The sequence below is a fragment of the Lutra lutra genome, chromosome 11 (assembly GCF_902655055.1).
Source record: "Lutra lutra chromosome 11, mLutLut1.2, whole genome shotgun sequence".
Lineage (NCBI taxonomy): Eukaryota > Metazoa > Chordata > Mammalia > Carnivora > Mustelidae > Lutra > Lutra lutra.
In genome coordinates this window covers 82558553-82584095 of record NC_062288.1, presented here as the reverse complement: position 1 = coordinate 82584095, position 25543 = coordinate 82558553, and the positions used below count along the sequence as shown (strand labels likewise).

The 25543-nt window shown below is 36.6% G+C and overlaps 1 pseudogene; it reads left to right on the top strand.

Moving 5' to 3' along the window:
- The window catches only part of LOC125080523 (uncharacterized), a 90691-nt pseudogene extending 66119 nt beyond the window's left edge, over window positions 1–24572 (top strand).
- Window positions 24573–25543: the final 971 nt, after the last annotated feature.

Genomic DNA, 25543 nt, shown 5'->3' with positions numbered 1-25543 from the left:
AATTTGTTGTTTGCATGATACTTTATTCAATATATGAACCCTATTCAGGTTGGAAGGAAACTACACAATAAGATGAATACCAGGAAGTATGAATTCGGGGGGCCATCTTAAAGAGTGGCTACGAAAAGGTCCCTACTTAGATTCTAAATTAGGTACTTTGGAACCAATGTGTTGGTTGTGTTTTGTTTTGTTTTGCATACCTCTAATTTTTTTTTTTAATTTTATTTTTTATAAACATATATTTTTATCCCCAGGGGTACAGGTCTGCGAATCGCCAGGTTTACACACTTCACAGCACTCACCATAGCACATACCCTCCCCAATATCCATAACCCCACCCTCCCTCTCCCAACCCCCCTCCCCCCATCAACCCTCAGTTTGTTTTGTGAGATTAAGAGTCACTTATGGTTTGTCTCCCTCCCAATCCCATCTTGTTACATTTATTCTTCTCCTACCCCCTTAACCCCCCATGTTGCATCTCCTCTCCCTCATATCAGGGAGATCATATGATAGTTGTCTTTCTCCGATTGACTTATTTCGCTAAGCATGATACCCTCTAGTTCCATCCACGTCGTCGCAAATGGCAAGATTTCATTTCTTTTGATGGCTGCATAGTATTCCATTGTGTATATATACCACTTCTTCTTTATCTATTCGTCTGTTGATGGACATCTAGGTTCTTTCCATAGTTTGGCTATTGTAGACATTGCTGCTATAAACATTCGGGTGCACATGCCCCTTCGGATCACTACGTTTGTATCTTTAGGATAAATACCCAGCAGTGCAATTGCTGGGTCATAGGGTAGTTCTATTTTCAACATTTTGAGGAACCTCCATGCTGTTTTCCAGAGTGGTTGCACCAGCTTGCATTCCCACCAACAGTGTAGGAGGGTTCCCCTTTCTCCGCATCCTCGCCAGCATCTGTCATTTCCTGACTTGTTAATTTTAGCCATTCTGACTGGTGTGAGGTGATATCTCATGGTGGTTTTGATTTGTATTTCCCTGATGCCGAGTGTGCATATCTCTAATTTTTATGTGTAACTTTATACAACATCTGTTCATTCTCTAAGAGAGGAGGACTTACATAATTCTTTGGGATATTTTCTACTTCACTTTCAATTCTTAGCAGATGAATAACACTTAATAGTTTAATGGGATTCTTAATTCCTGTTATCTTAAACTGTTAGAAAATGTACTAACTACTTTGTTTTTTCTTTATTGTTCTCTTGATTACCATCTAAAATAAGAGTAACAGTTCTACATTATACTCCACTTTTAGTTCTGTGTCTTCTATTACCTTTACATTTTAAAGATTGATGTCATTTACCTTCTAACCTAAAAATCAGACACCAAGATGTATATGCTCTGTCCTTAGGCTAATTCAATTATTTTAAAACAACACATAGCGTTTACATCATTATGGTCATGGAAAAATTAAGCCAGTAATATGCATTTTTTTATATGGTCAGTGCCTCTAATCAAATACTCCTGTAAGTGGGATTAGTGTAGAATTAATTTTAAATAGATTCACTTTTCTTGGCATTCTATCGGTTGCTAAGACAGGGCACATTTTAATTTGCTTTTTCTTTTTTTTTTTTTCTTTTCTTTTTTTTAAGATTTTATTTATTTATTTGACAGAGAGAGATCATAAGTAGGCAAAGAGGCAGGCAGAGAGAGAGAGGAGGAAGCAGGCTCCTAGTCAAGCAGAGAGCCCGATGTGGGGCTCGATCCCAGGACCCTGAGATCATGACCTGAGCCGAAAGCAGAGGCTTAACCCACTGAGCCACCCAGGTGCCCCATTAATTTGCTTTTTCTTTGGCCTATAATTCTTTTGTAAATTCCCCTTCCTCTCTGAGTTTCCTTTCTTCTTTATTAAGTAATAAGCCTTTATATCCTGAAATTATGGGATCTATGAAACTCTACCTTTTTATCCCAATTACCTATACTACCCCACCCTCCTCACATCCTCCATTTCTAGTTATTACCTAGACTGCCATCCCTCTAAACCTTCTGCAGAATGGCTAGCCAAGGATATCTTGTCTTTGCTTTCCTGAGTTGGATTCTGTATTTCTACCCTTCTTCCTTTGTTTACTGACACATTTTTAGAAAATTACTCCTCAAAAATTCCTAAAATGTGTATAGGGCTGTCTAAAAATGTGTTGCTGTTATTATGTCCCTATATCAATAATAATTTCTTAGTTTTAAATCATTTTCTTCAAAATATTGAAGGATGTGGAAGGATTACTGTAGTCTATGTTCATTGTTGCTGATAACAAGTCAGAAAACAGTCTGATTATAATTTACTTTTAATTATCTTTAATCATTTAAGTAATTTAAAATAATTTCATACTTAAATTCATTAAATTATTTAATACTTTAGCTACCTTAGCTAAAATAAATGAAAATCAGAGTTGCTTAACATCTTCATTCATACATGGTATTTTCAGACTTCTTCATTTTCTTGGGTTTAAACACTCCTATGGGTGCCTGGGTGGCTCAGTTGGTTAAGCCGCTGCCTTCGGCTCAGGTCATGATCCCAGGTCCTGGGTTCGAGCCCCACATCGGGCTTTCTGCTCAGCAGGGAGCCTGCTTCCTCCTCTCTCTCTGCCTGCCTCTCTGCTTACTTGTGATTTCTCCCTGTCAAATAAATAAAATAAAATCTTTAAACACTCCTTATAATAGCTTAATATTAAAAGCTATTTCACTGTGGTTTTAACTTCATTTACCCAACATATATTTATTATTCATTTATGATTTGTTTCTTCTTCCTAGACATATCTCTTGTCTTCTAAACACTATATAATCATTTTTTTCCAATGTAGTAGTAGATGTTTTTTATATATATTTAGGTATTTTTCTGGATGTGTTCTGTAGTTTATTCACATGTTTATAGGTTATGTTTTTATTTTTCTTATGGTGCTTTTTAATGTAAGAGATTTTTATAATCTGTACAATTGGTACTAGTATATATGCTTAAATTTAGGGCATAAAATTAAGCTCTGGAGTTTAGATAATCCCACCCTTTTCTTTTCCCTGAGTAGCTGCTCTATCATGTATACCAATCATTTCTAATAATAAGGAATTAGTGTAATGATGGAGAATATGTAGTAAGAGACATATTTTCCATTAGGACATTGTCAAGAGGACACTTGGGTGGCTCAGTTGGTTAAGTGTCTGCCTTCAGCTCAGGTCATGATCCCAGGGTCCTGGGATGGAGTCCCACATCCGGCTCCCTGCTCAGCAGGGAGCCTGTTTCCCTCTTCCTCTGCCTCTCTCTCTTTCATGAATACATAAGTAAAATCTTTTTTAAAAACCCTAAAAAACAAAAAAAGAACATTATCAAGATGGCAGAAGAGGAGTATATTTGGTGCCTTTAAAAAGGTAATAAATACAGACTTTTAAAAATATTTATAACCAAAATGCATTATAATGGTATTGGAAGTGACTACACAAAACCTATCATATTTTGTTTGCACAATTCAGTTGGGTCAGAAATTAGCATAACTTTACAATCACCTAAAGTCTTCCAGAAACAATACAAATATCAAGTCTTAGCCATTGTATGAGAAGGCAGATGTTGATAAAGGGAAAGAAAAGAATTTTTATGAAATACTACAAGTTAATATTCAAGGCTAGGTATATTTACATTGATCACTGTTATTTGGGAAAGTCTTTTCCTCTGTACATAACAGTTTTTTATTAAAATAAAGTACTTGAGCTTCCCAGGTGAAAGTATGTTCCCTGTACCTCAGCACTTTATATTCCCTGAGTCCTAGTCTTTAGAAATTTCATGACATATTAGTGAAACTTATTTGTATCTAGTGAAAATGTAACTACTTGAAAAACAAAACAAGTTTCATTCCTGGTCTTCTATAAAAACATGTATATAATTGATGCTAGATAATCTAAAAGAAATGCTTTACATGTGATCTAGTTAATGTCACTCATTAAAGTAATGAAGGGGTTTGAAAAAGAATATCCACCTACAAACTCATCATAGGTTTTGTTACAATCTAGCTTAACTGAATTATTCATAGTAGAATTGGGGTTTTTTTTGTCCATTGCTTATGCTATTGCCAACTTGTTGGTTTTATTATTTCTGTTTATCATTCTACCATGAGCAGCAAGTTTCTCAGCACATTTTTTCTCTTTTTCATGAAACTTACAGTAATATGGTCTCTGAATCACATGGGATGTCCATAGCAGGTCTCTGCCACTCTCCAGGGGATCTGTCCTTCTGCACGGTCTTCGTGGCTGTGTCTTCACAACACAAGACCTTCCTGTACCACATGACTTGGGAATGGTAGACCCTGAGCATCAGAGGACATTCACAGCCCCACGGAAGCAACATATGACACTTATGATAGAGTTTTTCTGGATGAAAGCAGGTACTTATACCTGCTGAACTGCAAAGGTGTTAAGTACAGTTTTCTGAGTTCAGGAAAATGTCTTAAACACATGGCATTATCTCTGCCAAAGCTTATTCAAAGGAAGACTGCCATGGGATATTCAAATTTACAAGAAAATGAAGTATAAATTAGAAGACTAATTAATTTAGCAAGTGAGTTCTTCCCTGTGAGCAGATTATTTACTTGTATCCTTGGTGAAACTCCTTTTCTTTCATCAAGGCAAGATCTGAAATACATAAAATACATACCCACACATGCAGACACACTCCTTGTGTCTGGTCTTGGGGAAAAATGGAGGCAATTTTCCATGAGAAACATGCAGGCAATATTGAAGGTGAACAATGATGCTATGATTCACCACCTTGTTAAGGGGTCTACTCTGCCCAATAGTGGTAGACACTGCCAAATTCTTGCTCTCTGGGCTCCCTTCTCAAGAACACCTTGCAAACACTTTTCTATAGAGCTTTGTCTTTTCTGTGTTTATATCAATGAATAGACTGTAGATTTCCATTCACATGCAAGGAAGTCATCCTACTATCCCTAGTTTTCTTATTTTTCATTTTTGAGCAATTCATCTTTTCATACTAATTCTGCAGATAGGATTTTGTAGATTTGATTGTTCTTTTGCTTTAGTGATGCCTAGTTCTTGTCATATCTTTATTAGCCAATGCTATGATCACCTCCACATTTGTAATCCCTTCTATTTCTACAGCCTCAGTGAGGGTTAGGAAAGGCAATTAATTGAGCAGATAATTTCCCATCTCGGCAGAGTGGAATGAAGTAACCTTGTGAGAGTTTGATATGTAATCACTGGGTTTGTGGTATTAGAAACATGCAACATAAACCAGTTTGGGGACACTCTTGGGTTTAAACACTCCTTGTAATAGCTTAATCCAAGAATGAGTTTCTTAAATATTTTCTATGAAAAAAAATTTCTAAAATAGGAAAATTGGAAGAGAAGAATGCTGGTATAATGAGTGGGGACCTATGAACAGCAACTTAAGATTTCACTGTTTTTCATTGCTTTTATTTTGGCACCTCATTTTAATTCAGGGAAAAGGTGAACAGACTTTCAGACTGTTAGCCTCTCATCTTCAAGCTACTTTCTCTCTTCGAAGGAATGAACTGAAGCACACGTCCTTAGGTATTTATCACTTGATTCTGACATCTCAGCATTCATTTGATAGATTAATGGGCAAAACTGCCAGTGCTGATTTCTTTCTTCCCATGACTTTTGGCACAAGCAGATAATTTCAGAGACATTTTCTACAGCTCTTGGAATAATTTTAAGAAATTTACTGGTAAGGCATTCGGAGGGAAGATAGCTTCTTCAAGGCTAGTTTTCATGCACCTAAAACCCTGAAAGCTTTTTGATTATCCAGCAGACTCTCAATATTAGACTACTGTAGAAGGCTGCTGTGCTTAAGTTTCCTCTATTAATATGATTTTTTTTTTGCCTTTTTAATATGCTGTGGTTGGCTAAATAAGAATTTTTATAATTGAAGTGATTTTTGAGTTTGGATATAAAAGTGAGCTAATACAATCAACCGTATTTTAAAATACAAATTATAAAGCAAATATTAACTTCATGACATCCAAACATAGATTTTATACATTGATTTCCATGAGTACAGGATGATGACCTTTTATTTTTTTATTTTTTTTAGAGGGAGAGAGACAGGGGTGGGAGGAGAAGGGGTAGAGGGAGAGAAAGAATGAATCTTAAGCAGAATCCACATTACTTTTTCTAGCTTGCTATCCCCAGTCACTATCTCACAACTGGCAGATATAGTGTAGTTAATAAATGTTTGAGGAAGGAAGGAGGGAGGGAGAAAGGGAGAAAAGATTCAGGGCAGACTCCATACTGAGGAAGAAGCCACTTCCATTTTTTTGCTGAACTTCAAATTTAGGAAATCATTGAAAAATTTTATAGCTCTCTAGCCAGGTCGTAGTTATTGGATAACTACTCTTGAATAAAATATAGTAGAAGCCAAAATATGAGCTGCATGTATTATTTTCTATTAATGCATAAGGAATTACCACAAACTCCACTTGAAACTGATTTATTTTGTAATCCTGTGGGTAAGAGATCTGGACATGGGTAGACTAGATACTCTGCTCAGGGTCTGACTGGGTTAAAATCAAGGAGTCAGCTGTGGTTGTGGTTTCCATGTGGGATCAGGATCCTCTTCCAAACTCACCGGTTTATTTCCTTGAGGTTGTAGGATGGGGGTTATTGTCTGGCTAGGTATAAGCGGGGACAGCTCTCAGCTACTATAGGCTGTTCCTTGCCATGTGACTCCCTGCCATAGACTGAATTGTGTTAAATTGTGTTAAAGCTCTAACCTCCAGCGTGGTTGTCTTAAAGATAAGGCTTTTAGGAAGTAATTAAGGTTGAATGAGGCCATAAGGGTCAGATCCTAAACTGATAGGATTGGTGGCTTTATGGAAAGAAGTGAACTGGCAAGGAGGTTTGGCGCAAGCCAGGAGGAGGCTTCTCACCAGAACCTGACTGTGAGCTTTGATCTCAGATTTCCAGCTTCCAAAACAGTGAAAAACCTTTCTTTAAGCCACCTCATCTATGGTGTTTTGTTATGGCAACTTGAGGTAAGACACTCCCATGGGCATTTCACGGCAAAGATGTTTGCTTTTTTTCCCTGGCCAGCCAAAGAACATCTCTGATGTCCTCTTCTGTGAGCAGGCAAAGGAAATTAAAGGTTCATGTAGTAGGTCAAGCAGATATGGGGTCTTAATTAACTACACCTGTAAGATCCCTTCAGAGCAACGTCTAGATTGTTGCTTACTTGGATAACTGGAAGGTGTATGTATACCAGAGGTTGGGCTCCTGGGGGCTATATCTTAGATGTCAGCTTGCTAGAGTACATATATTTTTCAGATTCACATTTTCTAATAGCCATATTAAAAAGTGAAATGAGACAGGTAAATTCAAATTTAATAATATGTATTTTAACCGATATACCAAAATATTTCAACATGAAATGAGTATCAAATTTTTAGCAAGATAATTTATATTCTTTTTTTCTTGCAAGATGTTAGAAATCCAGTGTGTATTTTATACTTAGCAGTGCATCTCAATTCTGACTGTCCATCTTTCAAGTACTCATGACCACAAGTGAGTAGTGATGGCCTATTCAACAACATAGTTCTAGATAATTAGAGATATAATCTAGGTTAATTATAATTATAGGTTAACTACATTAAGAATTTAAGGAAGAAAGAATGGCATCCCAACATCTTCTGTGCCTGGGAGGTTACATTGAAAGTAAACTCCAGGGGAGGCGGGGAGCTCCTGGGTGGCTCAGTGGGTTAAAGCCTCTGCCTTTGACTCAGGTCATGATCCCAGGCATCTGGCTCTCTGCTCAGCAGGGAGCCTGCTTCCTCCTCTCTCTCTGCCTGCCTCTCTGCCTACTTAGGATCTTTATCAAATAAATAAATAAAATCTTAAAAAAAAAAGTAAACTCCAAGGGTAAGTGCGACCCTCAACTTTATTGAATATGCTTTTCTTTTTTAAAAAAATTTATTTTTAAAACATTTTATCTATTTGAGAGAGATAGGGAGAAGGAGAGAGCATGAGAAGGAAGGAGAGTGAGAAGCAGACTCCCCACTGAGCAGGGAGCCCGATGAAGGGCTCCATCCCAGGACCCTGGGATCCTGACCTGAGCCAAAGGCAGATGCTTAACAGACTGAGCCACCCACCTGCCCTGGATATACTTTTCTTTCAGCTTGAATTTAGGCTAAATAACAAAGTAAACTGAAATTAATTTAAAAAGGAAAAATGTAGTTTACAAAGTTCAAGTGGAAAGTAAAATTTTGTTAAAGCTCTTAAAGTTTCTTCTCGTATTTAAATCTTAAGTGTAAATAATTTATAACTCCAGTTTTAAATTCATATAGTTTTAAATTTCATCCAAAGTCTACTTTCATAGCATCATTTCCATAATTAGTAAATATTTAATTTACTAAAAATTTGAATATAGATGTAGCCATTGCTTAACATAAACTCTAGCAAACAGGGAATTGTTTCTTTAACTTGTACAGAAAGCGGTGAAACATCTTTGTATATTTTAGTGGTTTAATGATATATAAGTTTTAATCTTCAGGTAATATGTTATCCTATTTTGTAAATAGCATAAAGACTGAGTTAACAAATAATATGCATTTATGTCGACATCCTTTAAATGCAGTCTGAGTTGCAATGATAAAAACAGATAAGACTATGTTTATTATTGAAACTACATTCTTTTATATTTCATGTGATAATAGTATTTATTTTCCTGAGGGAGAAAATCATTTCTAATAAAGACTAGAACACCCAGCGCCTGTGTTAATAACCACTACATGATAATTCCTACCAATAGAATTTAAATATTATTAAACAAAGTAATTTTGTAAACCTGTGATATGGTCTTAGTTCATTAATAGCATTTTACTGATCTGGGCACTTTACCTTTTAAACTGAAATAATACCAAGCAGCTTCTTGGTGTCATTGACAGAAATATATAATTAATATTCATAGAAATGTAACTGTCCCACTCACAAAATTTAAAATGTTTATAAGTTTTGGGGACGCCTGGGTGGCTCAGTTGGTTAAGCAGCTGCCTTCGGCTCAGGTCATGATCCCGGCGTCTTGGGATCGAGTCCCACATCGGGCTCCTTGCTTGGCGGGGAGCCTGCTTCTCCCTCTGCCTCTGCCTGCCATTCTGTCTGCCTGTGCTCGCTCTCTCTCCCTCTCTCTCTGACAAATAAATAAAAATTAAAAAAAAAAAATAAAATGTTTATAAGTTTTTGCAAAGTATGCCATTTAATTGCTTTCCATAAACTGTTGTATCATTTGACCACATATTTGGAATAGTAAAGGCACTTCACCTCATAAATGTTCCTACCTGGACTGCTGAGAGAATTTCTTGCATTGATCTTACTCTACATTCTTTACCACAGGCTACTGACTGGATGTTTTGCTGCATTTGGTTTGGTTTTTGCTTAAATGACATTGTGATTGTGCCCCCCACATTCCAGATTGTTGACATATATGCTTACCTTAAAATATGAAGGAAAAATACGCTACAAAATGTCTTTTACTCACACAATTGCTCTTTTGGTTTGAGACTAGTGGGTAAGTTAGAATAAGTGGGGAAAGAAAAAAAAATAGAAAAGGAAAAGGATTGGAACACTACATCAAAGACTAATGAAGTACTGTGTGGTGATTAAGATAATAAAGAAAAAAAAGTAAAAGGAATGAGAAAGAGAAACAACACACAGTGACGAACAGAAGGAATACCGCCCTGTATATATATATCAAGTATATTTTATTTCTTTTTAAAGATTGTGTTTATTTGTCAGAGAGAGAGAGAGAGAGAGAGCACGCACAAGCAGGGGGAGCAGCAGGCAGAGGGAGAAGCAGGCTCCCCGCTGAGCAAGGAGCCCTTTGCAGGAGTTGATCCCAGGACCCAGGGATCATGACTTGAGAGGAAGGCCGACACTTAACCGACTGAGCCACCCAGGCATCCCTGAAGTATATCTATTTTACAGGATAAGGCCTGTGCCAGCAACACATTTCAACCAGGGTTGTCTTCTCTAGTCAGAAGTTTTAGTTCTCAGCCATAAAATGAAGCTCAATCATTAGCTCCATTACAAAGGACTTTAAAAGGTCTTAACAAAATATTGACGCCACATTTTCTTTAAGCTTCAGCCACCTCTTCACCCTTTTACTCAAACCCCGAGAAAGAGTTTTTTTCTTTTCTTTCTTTCTTTTTTTAATTTCCTTTCTTTTTCACATCTATTCTTCTAGTCTTATTCCAGTCAAGGCTGTGGACCACATTTCTGTATCAGTAATGACAAATCTAATAATAAAAGCTCAAACCTTAATTTATCAGCTGCATTTGACTCTTTATCCCTTTCTTAATTTTTCTTTCCTTGGCTTTCAAAATACCACCCACTCTTGATTCTCTCTCATTTATTGATGGTTCCTTTTCAGTCCTTTTTACTGGTTCTTTCTTACTTTCCCAAACTCCAAATATCCACATGCTTCTCTAATTCTGTTTAGCCCTTAGAATCTGATCTCCTCTTACAACCTAGATTTATATAACATTTGTAGTGGATGTGTCAGGTGTCCTGTGTCCTGTTCCTTCAGGCCATCTCTGATTTCAGATGTGCTTATTCTGGGTAGTTCCATGCGAGCTCAGAATCTTTACAGTGACGGTGTGGCTCCTCACTTGTGCTTTATTTGCTTCCCCAGATCTTCAGGAATATATTTGATCCTAGAGAAAGAGTAGCTGGGATGTCCAGGGTGACCTAAAACTTCTAGGAGCAACTCCCAAATAATGATGGAGAATAGGAGCTAAGAGATCAATTCCCCAGCCTTCTATCATTCAGGTGGGAACTTCTAGAAAATATCTGTACACTTCTCCAGAGGTTCTGTGGAATCAACTCCCAATACTTGCAACATCCATCTCAATAATGAACATTTATCTTCAAGTGTTTTCCTTCTCTGTCTCACTCTGCCTGTTTTCTTCCCGCTACCTCTACTTGCAGAGGTCTGTCATAACTGAATTGCTGCAAATCTGCTTCCGTCCCATTCCAAAGTAAGACACTGTCTCTTCTCTAAAACCTTGCACATGTGTATCTCCAGCATGGGCCTCTGTTACCAACTCCAGAATTTTCAAAAACAAAGCTAGTTTCCTATTCAGTCTCTCCACTGGGCTAATAGGCATGTCAAACACTATTGCCAATCTGGTCTAGGCCACTCTCCTATCTGCTTTAACTAGTCTCCAGGCTGCAACTTTATCCCTTCTTGTAATTTCTCTACACCGATGTCAGAATGATCTTTTAAAAATGAAAGTCAATATTTGAAATCAAAACCTCACATGAGGGGCGCCTGGGTGGCTCAGTGGGTTAAGCCGCTGCCTTCGGCTCAGGTCATGATCTCAGAGTCCTGGGAGTCCTCTCTGCTCAGCAGGGAGCCTGCTTCCTCCTCTCTCTCTGCCTGCCTCTCTGCCTGCTTGTGATCTCTCTGTCAAATAAATAAATAAAATCTTTAAAAAAAAAAAACTCACATGATTTCTTATCTTATGTAGAGTAAAATTCAATGATTTTCTCCTGACCTACAAAATCAGAAGTCACTGTCCCTTGACTACACTTCCAATTTTCACTCATATTGCTCAAGTAACACTGGATTTAGAGCTGTCTTTCTGCTCCTAGATACCTGCTTGGTTAAAGTCATGTTTTTTAGGCTTCTGCTTTTATCACTGTATCAAAGAGATCTTTTCTGATTATTTTTTGTAAAAAGCACACCTACATAAATTGTCACTGTTAATGTCCTTTTACTGTTTCATTGTCTTCAGAGAACAAATCAAACCCTGACAAATAGGATTCTTCTTATTTCTATTTGCTATGGTTTCTTTTCTTTCCTTTTTTTTTTTTTTTAAGATTTTATTTATGTATTTGACAGAGAGAGACCAAGCCAGAGAGGGAATATAAGCAGGGAGAGAGGGAGGGGGAGAAGCAGTCTTCTCATTGAGCAGGGAGCCTGATGTGGGTCTCAATGCCAAGACCCTGGAGCAGGGAGAGCCCAATGTGGGGCTCAGTCCCAGGACCCTGGGATCATGATCTGAGCCAAAGGCAGACGCTTAACAACTGAGTCACCCAGGCACCCCTTACTTATGGTTTCTTGTAAGGTCCATGAGGACAGGGATTGTCTGTTTTGTTTTGTTTTGTTTTTTTAATTGCTAAGTAATTTCAACAGCTGGAGCAATGGTTGGTACTCAAAAATATAATTGAATGAACTAAAGTGAATATCTACTTAGTCGTTGATTTACTGATAAATATGTATTTCAAGAAATTAACATGAAATTCAAACAATGCTAAGATCATAAAAGGAAAAGGTAATTAAGATAACATTTCTTGGGGCACCTGGGTGGCTCAGTGGGTTAAGCCACTGCCTTCGGCTCAGGTCATGATCTCAGGGTCCTGGGATCGAGTCCCGCATCGGGCTCTCTGCTCGGCAGGGAGTCTGTTTCCCTCTCTCTCTCTCTCTGCCTGCCTCTCTGTCTACTTGTGATCTCTCTCTGTCAAATAAATAAATAAAATCTTTAAAAAAAATTAAAAAAAGATAACATTTCTTTTTGGGGCGCTTGTGTGGTTCAGTGGGTTAAGCCTCTGCCTTAGGTGGCTCAGGTCATGATCTCAGGGTCCTGGGATAGAGCCCTACATCTGGCTATCTGCTCAGCGGGGAGCCTGCTTCCCCCTCTCTCTCTGCCTGCCTCTCTGCCTACTTGTGATCTCTCTCTCTCTCTGTCAAATAAATAAAATCTTTAAAAAAAGATACTTTTTATTTTAGCAGATTTCTATGTGTTATGTACTATGTTGTCTTGTAAATAGTTTTTACATATAGAAGTTAAAATTTCCATAATATTTTGTTTCTGAATTCCAGTGAGTAATCACGATTTATTCACTGCTATCTGGGCCAAGCATTCGATTGCTTTAAGCCTTTGTTATTACTCTCAGGTGCATGGTAATCCCTGTGCAGCATGATAGGCAATATTGGGACAGCGCCATGAAACCACTCCAAGTAAATCCTGCATGCCAATGTTGATGCCGTCAAGATCTCTGTGAGGTGGGAGCTAAGGAGGAAGGCTGGGAGAATTTATCAACATGAATGTACATTTATTGTAATCTCCTATTAACTTATCAGGAAATTGATCAAAATCATCCTTAAATTATAATTGCTCTTCTGATCATTGAAATAACTGTGACTTGAGAAAAGGTCAATTAGGACTTTGGAATTAGGAGTTGGAAAAGAGTAAAAAAGACAATAATTCTTTTTTGCCACAATTGATTATTTAAGAAATCGAGTTCATTAAAGAGCTAAAAATTTATAAATGGACATGAATAAACTATAATATGAGTGCTATGCATTTCTTATATATTACATAATTTATTATATATTACTATTATATAATAATATAACATATAAAACATCTATTTTTAAAATGTTAATACTAAAAACATCCTGCAAAAGTAAATAAAAAAACATATGTAAGGAAGAAAGGTAACCATAAATATAAATATTTGGATGAAAAGATCTATTTAATACGATTCTACTGTTACTCAGAGTTATGTGACTAGAATTTTCTCCAAATAACATAATTCTTACCTCAAAAATACACATAGCACTGTACTTACCTATGGAAGAGCTAAGGGATTAGAATGACGTATGTTATTACGTTAGATCTTAATGTTTAATAAAATATTAGTGGATGTTATTAATCATGGTTCTTTACATGCAAATTAAGTTTTATTCTCCATAAATATAATACAAATTAAGTTAAAAAATAGAACTCTTGAAGGAAAAACACATACTTGCCACATGATATGATTTAATTTTAAGACCCATGTGTACACATGTCATCACCAAATTATAACTTCGTATCTGTCCTTTGCTGTGCTCCACCCTGCTCCTTCCCTCGTGCAGCTCTCAAAATGCAGTACTTGTCACAGTCAGGATAAGTAAAACCTCTCAATCATGGTAGCATTTTTGTAGTTACTTGATTTATTGAATTCTTATCCCTATCATATTATAGTACAATGCATTATTACATGTTATGATTATGTAGAATAACTCTAAAAATTGTGGCACATGGGTGGCTCAGTTAAGCATCTGCCTCAGGCTCAGGTCATGATCTCAGGATCCTGGGATCGAGCCCCGCATTGGGCTCCCTGCTCTGTGAGGAGTCTGCTTCTCCCTCTCCCTCTGCCCCACATCACACTCTCTTGCTCTGCTCTCTCTCAAATAAGTAAATAAAACCCAAAAAAAGTAATTCTTTGCATATCGTTTTTAAAAATAAATACTTTCATATGTTACATTAACACAAAATCATGCAACACATAGATCTAAGGATAATTATCTTTAAGCTACATTACAAACTATACAATGTATATATCTTTATAGATAAATATGGTAGAACTTCCAAATTTAACAATTATGTACACACTTAGGAAAGCGTGATATTTTAAAAATCCATTGCCTGTCAGTATAAATGTTCATTATAAATAGAGTATTCTCCTATCCATTAGATAGTTACAATTTTATTGGCTAGGTGATCAAGAGGAAAAAAATCACACCCAGCTGATCTTGAGGAAATAGAAACAGTTAAATAATATAGAGATGAAGCTCATTATATCTCATATAATATTCGTAGCTAGCATTTCTCTTACATATTGCCTGTTGCCAAAATGATTTATTAATCATATAAACAAGTTAAAAACATAAGAAAAATCATTCTTGCCATCTCCAACAACTCACGCTGTCCTCATTTTCCCTACTGTTCTTTCAGTCTTCATCCAAATATGAACAGAAATTTTACAAAACCGTAATTATAGTTTATATAATTATGATAAACCTATGCTAAATTCCATGTTCTACTTTTTCACACATTATATATTTGATAAAGTTTACATTCATTCAATACCCTGTACACATTAACTGGGTGCCTACCATGTTCCATGAATCGTCCTAAATGAGGTGGTCAAAGATGAATAAGTTTTTTTTGTCTTCTAAGTAGCTCCAAGTATAACTGGGAAATTGACATGTAAACAACATGCAGATTTTTTTTTTTATAACAAAAGCTATATTGTAATATACACATTGCAAAGGTAATAGAAACTGGAGAATAATCAGTTCTGCCACATTTATAACTGAGTGTTTTAAAGAGTGCTGGTTATGCTACTGAACACAACTAATGAGCAAATAGCTCATTTTACAAAAACTGAATTGAATTGCCATGATCCAATAATTAATATCCTTACACAAAATAAATTAGATATGTTAAATACTAATGTCAGTTTCAATGACTAGTTTAAAATAAGGTGTGGGTGTTATGGACAGAATATTTATGTCTCCCTCAAATTTATATGTCAAAACCCTAATTCAGAAAGTGATGATATTAGGAGGTGAGGGCCTTGGAAGTTGATTAGATTTACGTGAGGCCATGAGGGTGGGGTTGGTGTCCTCATAAAGAGAAAAAATAGAGCTCTCTCTCTGTCTTTGCCATGTAAGGACATAGTGAGAAGGTGGTCCGCAGCAAACCAGGAAAAGGGCTTTTGCTAGGAACTAAATCAGCTGGCAACCTTATCTCGGACTTCCCAGCCTCCAGAATGCTGAGAAGTTTTGTCTGTTGTTTAAGACACCCAATTCCAGCAGCCTGAGCTAAGATAGGGGTTTAATATTGGAATAAGTTTGGGGGAGGACTCCTTTAGCCATTGGGTATGTATCTACACAGTGTATAGTGAAATGCTCAGTATTCTCGAATCAAGAGGATTAATTTATAGTTAATACTGTTTAAGTGCTGATCAAAGCTGGGAGTGGTTGGAGGGACAGTCTGTTCAAGCAACAAACCAGAATGGAGTGGCAGTATTTGAAGTGTCACAGTTCTGTGTCATGGGTTTCCCTTTGTTCTTTGGAAAAGAAAACCCCCTGTTCTCGTGTGCCTAGAAACTGAGCTTAAATGACACAGAGGGGGCAGCTCCAGTGCCTACCTGTCAATGAGGCTGACAGGCATAAATGGGCTAGGTTCCCAACCATTCTCAACCCTGATGCAGATTCCTGTCAAGCCAGGGAACAGGAACAAGATACATTGACAGATATCACCAACGGGAGGATACGAACAATCCCCCACAGGCCATACACTGTCTGTCATAACTCCTCGAAGGAAAAAAAGATGGAACTAGCAGGCATGGCAAATCTAATCTAAGTATTAAGACGTGGTCACCTGGGCAAACTATTTGTGTCCAAGAGAACTCTGGAGCTATCTTTGCCAGAATAGGGTTCCCACCTCATTTCTCTTCCCTAGCCTAACAAAAGATTTTCCCTAATTGACAATACCTGTATCAAAAATCCCATTCACTATAATGGCAATACATTTAATATATAAGAAACAAGGATTTTACTTTTCCAAGACCAAATTAAACTTAGTTTATATTTCAAACCATGTAAAATCATTTGCAATTAAAAATTTTTTAATTAAAAAAATTTTAAAAAATTTGAACAATGGGCTATAAAAACAGCATCAAGGAGAAGCTGAGAAATGCTGATAACATATTGCAATTTATTCTTTTGTATTCTAACTGGATTAAAGGTTTCACCTTCTGCTGTTCTTCAGTACAGAAGGATTTTTTTTTTTTTTAGGTAAAAATGAAGTGTTTGAAGTTAATAATGCAATAGACCTCATTATTTTTATAGAACAATGATTTGTTCCCAAATTATATTCTGAATCTATACTTGCTGTTGTATATAGAATAAAATTTCTAAATCCTTTAGATGAAAGTCTGTGACCCTTTGAAATAATTCCATCAGCATACACTTAAAGAATTACAAAATGTGCATATCAGAATAACTATGATTTAGGTATAATTTATTTATACTTTCCTTTTTTATCCGATTGCTTTATTATAGGATATTCGCTTCAGATAGCATTGTTCAGCTTCTCTTCCTGCATAGAGATATAAAAGACCTAAAACCAAACCATAAATGATTTTTCCCTTTTAATTTTTTCCTGTATTTTATGCAACTTTGTGTGTGTGTGTGTGTGTGTAGATAGGTAAGTAGATCTGCCCCTCCAATATCCAAAACATGAAATAAAGTTTAAGATAATGGCATTTAAAATCAATAAAAAATGTTAAATTGGCATAGCTTTCTAGTTCATGATGTTGAATAGGTAGAAAATAAAGCACCGTAGTTACTGGTTTTTGTAAATATAATATACTACCTTTCCATCTTTGAACTGATCATTTATTCATCACTTAATGCAGGCCTCAATTTAAGCTCTGTATCATTTAACTTATTAAAATAAAGTTCAGGGGCTGCTGGGTGGCTCAGATGGTTAAGCATCTGCCTTCGGCTCAGGTCATGATCCCCGGATCGTGGGATCAAGTCCTGCATCAGGCTCTTTTGCTCAGCGGGGAGCCTGCTTCTGCCTCTCCCTCTACTACTCTCCTGCTTGTACTCTCTTTCTCTCTCTGTCAAATAAATAAATAAAAGTCTTAAAAAAAAGTTCAGTATCCATTAAGAACACCATCCTTCACCCCATACAATTTTCAGTTTTGAGTTTTTTTCCTAGCAAGAAAATAAAGTGGGTGGGAAGATATTGGCAATAGTGTTTCGTTAGTGGGATGGTAGGAATGTCACTTACGTATGACAGGATTTAATTTGCTTTTCTGAACATTGTCTTTTTCACTTCTTCAGTGTAGTGATTGATATTTTTAGTCTATAGGACATTTGAAAGATAAAACTGATCTAATATATGTGCACATAAAAACTGATTTCGGGGCACCTGGGTGGCTCAGCCAGTTAAGGGCCCAAATCTTGGTTTTGGCTCAGGTTGTGATTTTAGGATTATGGCATCCTGCCCCATATGGAGCACCATGCTCACTGGGGAGTTTGCTTGAGGTTCTTTCTCTGTCTCTCTGTACTTCCCTTGCACATACACGCTCTCTAAAACAAACCTTAAAAAAAAAAAAAAAGATTTCATCTATATTTATATGTTTTTACTTCTGTTCCATAACTATACCTAAACACCTATTTATATGCAATATTTTATAAGCCTCTGCTCCCATTTCCCTTCATTATATTCTAACCGGTTGATGGCAAGTTAAACTGATGGTAATCTATCTTAGGCTACCAGCCTCTCCTATGATCATTTTAACTATCCAGTTAGAAGAAACACATGATAATAAACAATGAGGTATGATTTAAGTAGGATCCTGCATCACTTTGAGATGGCCTGAGAACAAATAGTCCCTTTTCTCAAAGTTTCTGCATAATTTTTCATTGCGAAATGTGTGATCTCTGTAAAATTTAAGGTGCTTTTTCTAGGCCAATATACAAAAATGAAATTAGGTGGGAAAGAGTGCTTTCCCATTCTGGATGCAGACTTTTTAAACTTTAAGAATGGTACCCTGACATAATTTCCTGGTGCATTCAAAGTGCTGTTAATGATTTCCTAGAATATTAAGGTATACTACCTTTGGTCATTTAATTAAGTTTTATCAGGCAGAAACTATGTATAACATATTTAGCATTAAGATATAAAGACCAGATTATCCCCAAGATAATAGATATCAACCCTGTTAGAACAATATTATTCTTTTAAGAATATGTATTCTTTTATATCTCATTTTTCTCCCTCTCATAGATATAGAAATTATCCTCATCTGAAATTGTGTAGTTCAGTGGCTTTAGATCTATACACACACACACATATATATACATACATATATATGCATATACACACACACATATACACACACATATATACACATACATATATACATACACATATATTGGATATATACACATACACATATGTATACACATATATATACACACACATATATACACACACACATATTGGATATATATACACATGTATACTACATATATACACACACATGCATATACACACATATATATACACAAACACATATACACACACATATACACACATATATATGTATATATACACACATATACAAATATACATATAGACATAAATAATTTTGGGTCTTACAGAACCTAAGTTCCATAAAAACAAAGGCTAATAAGTATTTTATAACTTCTTAGATGGTCAACTTAATGATGTTGTGACTTTATGATGGTGCGAAAGCAATGTGCGTTCAGTGGAAGTGTTCTTCAAATTCTGAATTTTGATCTTTTCCTGGGCTAGCAATTCGAAGGACCATGGCAATATGGGAGTGGACACAGCTCCCAGTCATCCACACAATCACAATGGTAAACAACCAATAATCCTTCAACTATTTTGTACTGGCACAACCATTCTCTTTTTCAGATACTATAAATTACATGAAAATTATAAATAACATGAAATGTTCACTATTTTATTATGAAATTGGCTTTGTCTTAGATGATTTTGCTCAACTGTAGGCTCATATCGGGGTTCTGAGCACTTTTTTAAAAAAAGATTTTATTTATTTGAGAGAGAGAGAGAATGTGAGCAGGGGGAGGGGCAGAGGAAGAGGGAGAGAATCTGAAGCTGACTCTATGGAGTCTGGCCTGGGGCTCAATCCCAGGACCCTGAGATCATGATCTGATCCGATATCAGGAAGGACATTTAACCAACTGAGCCACCCAAGTGCCCCTGTCTGAGCACTCTTAAGGGAGGCCACACTAAGCAATGAGGTTCAGTAGGTTAGGTATATTACATATATTTTTGATTTTCTATATTTTCAGCTTATGATGGGTTTGGGGGGATGTAACACCATTGTAAATAAAGCTGTGTAATCTTTACCTAAAGTAGCCAGTTGCTAACATGCTGCCCCAGTTGCTTTATTATTTATGGTCTCTCTTCTCTGTCTCTATCATTACACTTTAGATGCAAGCTATGCACTTTTGGCATAGAAAGCACATAACTAGTGTTATGTCATTCTCAGTGCATCATGTTAGGAAGAAAATGACATAGGTTTGTCTGAAGAGGTACGTTAACTTTGGTTATGATGGAGCCACTGGTTTTCTTTATAATCAAGTCTATTTTCCCCATTTGGAATTAATAATAATTTTTAGAGAGATGTTGAGACCATGTTAAATAGCTTGTCTTCATTAATTTTTCACCCAAGAGTTTCTAGCTTCCTTTTTTTTTTTTTAAGATTTTATTTATTCATTTGACAGAGAGAGAGATCACAAGTAGGTAGAGAGGCAAGCAGAAAGAGAGGAGGAAGCAGGCTCCCTGCTGAGCAGAGATCCCAATGCGGGATTCGATCCCAGGACCCTGAGATCATGACCTGAGCTGAAGACAGAGGCTTAACCCACTGAGCCACCCAGGTGCCCCTCTAGCTTCCTTTAATCAATGTTAAAACTTCATCATTCCAGTTATATATTTTAATTAGCATCTTGCTGAAAGAGTTTCCCCTCTCTTCCATTTATTTATTCACTCATTTATTCATGATGGCATGAGCCTAGAGATTGCTATTTTATGCAGTGAGTTATAATTTATTTCCATCATTATTTACTTTAATGTCCAAAATGTCCTACTTTTGGTCAGTGGAAGTGCCACTAAGCTAATCCTTATGTTCATTTTTGTGTACCAGTCATTCTCAGAACACTTCTTTATTTTCTGATAGGACAAGATATTCCAGGCCTACCTTGTGTTCCTGGTCCCAACCCTGGAATTGGCCATATGTTCAAGGAGCTTATTCCTTATAAAAACTACATTTAGCAACCAAGATCTTGGTACTAGATTTCATTATTTCTAATTTTTTTTTAATTTTATTATTTATTAGAGAAAGGGGGAGAGAACAAGCACAAGCAGGGGGAATAGTGGGCAGGGGAGAAGCAGACTTCCCACTCAGCAAGGAGCCCAATGTGGGGCTCAATTCCAGGACCTGGGATCATGACCTGAGCTGAAGACAGCTGCTAAACCAACTGAATAACCCAGGCGCCCCAGATATGGATGGTCATTATTTCTGCTGGGTCACCGGGGGCAAATTTAGCAGACAAAACTGGGAATTAAAAAAAAAATATATCATACATATATGTAGTCATTTTTTCTTGTGAACCTATTGTAAATACCACTGGTTCTAATCCATGTTTCATGGAGCACATGGTACAATCTGGCTTTCTGGTTTTCTTTATGTGTAATTCTCTTTGTGAGTAGTGATATATCTAGCTCCCATTTTCCACTATATTTGCTTAACCTCAAAAAATACAGGAAGTGTTTTAGAATTCATAATAAAACTGAAAATGCAGATTTTCTTTGATATAAAGTGTAAGTACTTTAAAATACATATCTCCAGTGTTTAATTTCGTATTTTTCATAACTGGATCTGAGTAACTCCTATTCAGATATAGAATATTTCATCCCCTCTTATTATTCTCTTGTTTCTTGTTCTTGACAAATATCTCCTCAGAGGTGACCATTTTTAAAAACTTTCTGCACAGATTATTTTTATCTATTCTAGAAATTCCTCTGAATGAAAACATACATTACGTTCCTTTTGTTCCTAGCTATTTCACACATCATAAAGCCTTTGATAATCATCCATTTTGTTTTGTGGATCAGTGATTTGCTAATTTTTACAATTAATATTCCATTGTATGAATACAGCACAATTAGCTATCCATTCTGCTGTGGGTGGACACTTGTGTAATGTTAAGTTTAAGAATATTATAATATTACGGGTAAAGTTGTTATGAACTTCCATAATCAGTCTTTTTGTGGACATCTGTTTCTCTTGGATGAACATGTAGGACAGTGCTTTCAAAGTAATATGTTGTAGGGTTATTTTTGTTAGAAAGTGCCCCCCCAGCAATATAGGACAGTTACATTTGTGTCTTATCCTTACCAACTTTTGATGTCCATCATCCGCTCACCCTTCTAGTGTTTGAGTAGTGCTACCTCATTATTGTTTTAATTTACATTTTCCTGATTTGATTCATGTTTATGTGATTATTGTTACTTCCCTTATGTTAGTTTGGAAAATGCATGTTCAAGTCTTTTGATCATTTCCTTATTGGTTTTTTTTGTCATTTAACTGTTGAATTGGGAAAGTTCCATTATGTATATGATAAGAGTTCTTCAGCAGATATATATGTTATATTTTCCCCTCTCAGTTCATACCTTACCTCATTATTTTTATAATAGTGTATTTTGATGACAGGGAAGTATTTAATATTTATAGAGTTTAACCTATCGATTGTTTCTTTTGGGTTATTTCAAAGAAAATCCTTATCTGTTTCTGATTCATGACTCTATTTTCTTGCATTCTCTCCTAGAAGATTTATATACCTAGCTTTTACATTTAAGTCAACGATCACATCACACTAATTTTTGGTAGATGATATGAAATGGGCAGGTGAATTATTTCCTGTTTTTGTTTTCCCAAATGGATAATCAAGTTTTCTAGCATCATTTGTTAAAAAAGTTTCATTTCTCCATCAAGTTGCTCTGACACTTTTTAAAAAAGTAAACCAGCCATCTGTGTGGATACATTCCTGTTCCACCTTTTTATTTTATTGTGTATTACATTATTTAGATTACTGTAAATTGACTGTATACTTGATGTCCAGCTTTGTTTCTCTTTTATTTTAGGTCCTTTGCATGTATTTAAAGTTAATTTGTCTATTTATGTTGAAAAACATACTGGTATTATGATTACCTTGAATCTATAGATCACATTGGGAAGAATGGATATTTTAATGCTGAATTTTTTTTTAAAGATTTATTTATTTATTTATTTGACAGAGATCACAAGTAGGCAGAGAGGCAGGCAGAGAGGAAGCAAGCTCCCTGCTGAGCAGAGAGCCCAATGTGGGGCTCGATCCCAGGACTCTGGGATCATGACCTGAGCCGAAGGCAGAGGCTTTAACCCACTGAGCCATCCAGGTGCCCCAATGCTGAATATTTTAATGATAAATATATTTATATAAGTTGTTCAACATATTTCTATTCTTTTTTCCCTCTGGTTTGATATTTCTATATTTCTATTAAAATAGATTTCTTACATGGATTTTTAAATATATTTTCCAATTTGAATTAGGCAGATTAGATTAAGTTCTTATTAGCTGCATATTTATTGAAGTAAGGTCTGGAAAGATCTGAGCTGTGTGTAGGCATAAGGGACATGTGTTTGTGGGATATGTATGTACAGATGTTTGTAATGGGTATGGATGGAAAAGTGAGGAAGATGGATGTTGAGGACACCTTTATTCAGGCTTCTGTTAAGGAATTTTAGAAGATGTGGAAATACAAAAATAAACAAGCACAAAAACACAAGAAGCTTTATTTTCTACATTCTGGGCTCTCCTAATGAGACAGCAGGGAAATAGACTCATTAAGAAAGAGAACTACTCTATCTGACAGAATTTTTAAATAAATGAGGAATGATCTGATTGTTGATGTGGAAAAATCAATGAGCCTCACAATTCACACATTAGTGATATTTTTCACTAATAGCCATTATAACAGATATTCTTTAAGATTTTAATTGTTTATTTGACAGAGAGAGCTTGAACACAAGCAGGGGGAGTGGCCAGCAGAGGGAGGGGGAGAAGCAGGCTCCCGCTGAGCAGGGAGCCTGATTCTGGCCTTGATCTCAGGACCCTGAGATCATAACCTGAGCCAAAGGCAGATGCTTAATTCACTGAGCCACCCAGGCACCCCTATAATAGATACTCTTGTTTGTGTTGTGAATTTTTATTGGCAGATGAATTATTGCATATAATTCCTTACAATAGCAATTCCCCAAGAAATTAGTCCACACTATCAACACCAGAATAGGATAATTTTCCCTATATGTTTATTCTTATGAAAAGTTCATCATGGGGGCGCCTGGGTGGCTCAGTGGGTTAAAGTCTCTGCCTTTGGCTCAGGTCATGATCCCAGGGTCCTGGGATGGAGCCCTGCATCGGGCTCTCTGCTCAGCAGGGAGCCTGCTTCCTCCTCTTTCTCTGCCTGCTTCTCTGCCTACTTGTGATCTCCATCTGTCAAATAAATAAAATCTCAAAAAAAAAAAAAAGTTCATCACGGGACCCTCCTGAATCCACACCTCTGCAGGAGGCTGCAGCCGGACTCGAGCCAGAACCAAGTCTCACAACCAGTATGACAATAATGTCACAGTTTGGAGCCCTCAGGGCAGGATTCATCAAATTGAGTATGCAATGGAAGCTTTGGTCAAGCAAGGTTCGGCTATGGTTGGTCTGAAATAAAAAACCCATGCAATGTTGGTTGCATTGAAGAGAGCACAGTCAGAGCTTGCAGCTCATCAGAAAAAAATTCTCCATGTTAGCAACCATATTGGTATCTCAACTGTGGGACTTACTGCTGATGCCAGACTGTTATGTAATTTTATGTGCAAGAAGTGTTTGGATTCTGGGTTTGTATTTGACAGACATCTTCCTGGGTCTCATCTTGTATCTCTAATTGGAAGTAAGACCCAGATACCAACACAATGACATGGCTGGAGACCATATGGTGTCGGACTGCTTATTGCTGGTTATGATGATATGGGCCCTCACATTTTCCAAACCTGTCCATCTGCCAGCGACTTTGACTGTAGAGCCATGTCCATTGCAGCCTGCTCTCAATCATCTTGTACTTACTTGGAGTGACATATGTCTGGGTTTATGGAGTGCGATTTGAATGAACTGATTAAACATGGTCTATATGCCTTATGAGAAACACTTCCTGCAGAATAGCACCTAACTACAAAGAACGTCTCCATTGGAATTGTTGGTAAAGACATGAGTTTACAATTTATGATGATGATAATGGTGATGATGATGTATCTCTGTTCCTGGAAGGTCTTGAAGAAAGACCACAGAGAAAGGTACAGCCTGCTCAACCTGCTAATGAACCAACAGAATATGAAGTTACAAACCCATCTATATGTGTATTTTCAAATATGTAAGAATGCAGGAACACATACTGATGACAATAATCTATACTTTGAACCAAAAGATGCAAGGTGTTCTTAGGGTGTGTTTTAGGAACCAGTCCAGGTATGTTTTTCCCAGCAACTCATCTGAAACCATATAATGGTGTGCATTTTTCTTTGAGAGGGTCTATATAATCATTTTCTAGAAAAATATAGTTATCTGTACTAATCTTTCTAGATGAAGAACATAGTAGTGTCTTTGTGGCTTTAAAGACAACTGTGAAATACAATTTTTTACCTGCCACACCCCCCCCACAAAATTAATCATAAAGGAAAGAAGGGAGATAGTTTATATTTAAAAAATGAGGTTTTAAGGATTGGCCACCATTCTCAGAAACACTGCTTTTCTTTTTCATTTAGGGAATAGCTGAAGAGAAGAGCCCATGAGGTTTTCTATAGAAAAGGCCTGCCAAGTCTAAGCTCTGTCCCTTTGTCTGCTGAATAAATATGTACTAATCTGCTTGTAGCTTGCCACAATCCTTTCACATTTTTTATGTTCCTTGGCTGCTTGATTTATCTGCACAGCCACAGATATTCTTCATACAAATTTTCATTGACTGAAGTGATACCTATTCCTAGGCACAGTTGTTGACACACTGCAGGGCTCACCATCGTTGTCAAGGGTCCTAGGGCTGCTAATGGCTCCACAAATGTAGTTTGCATTGAGCTAGAAGAA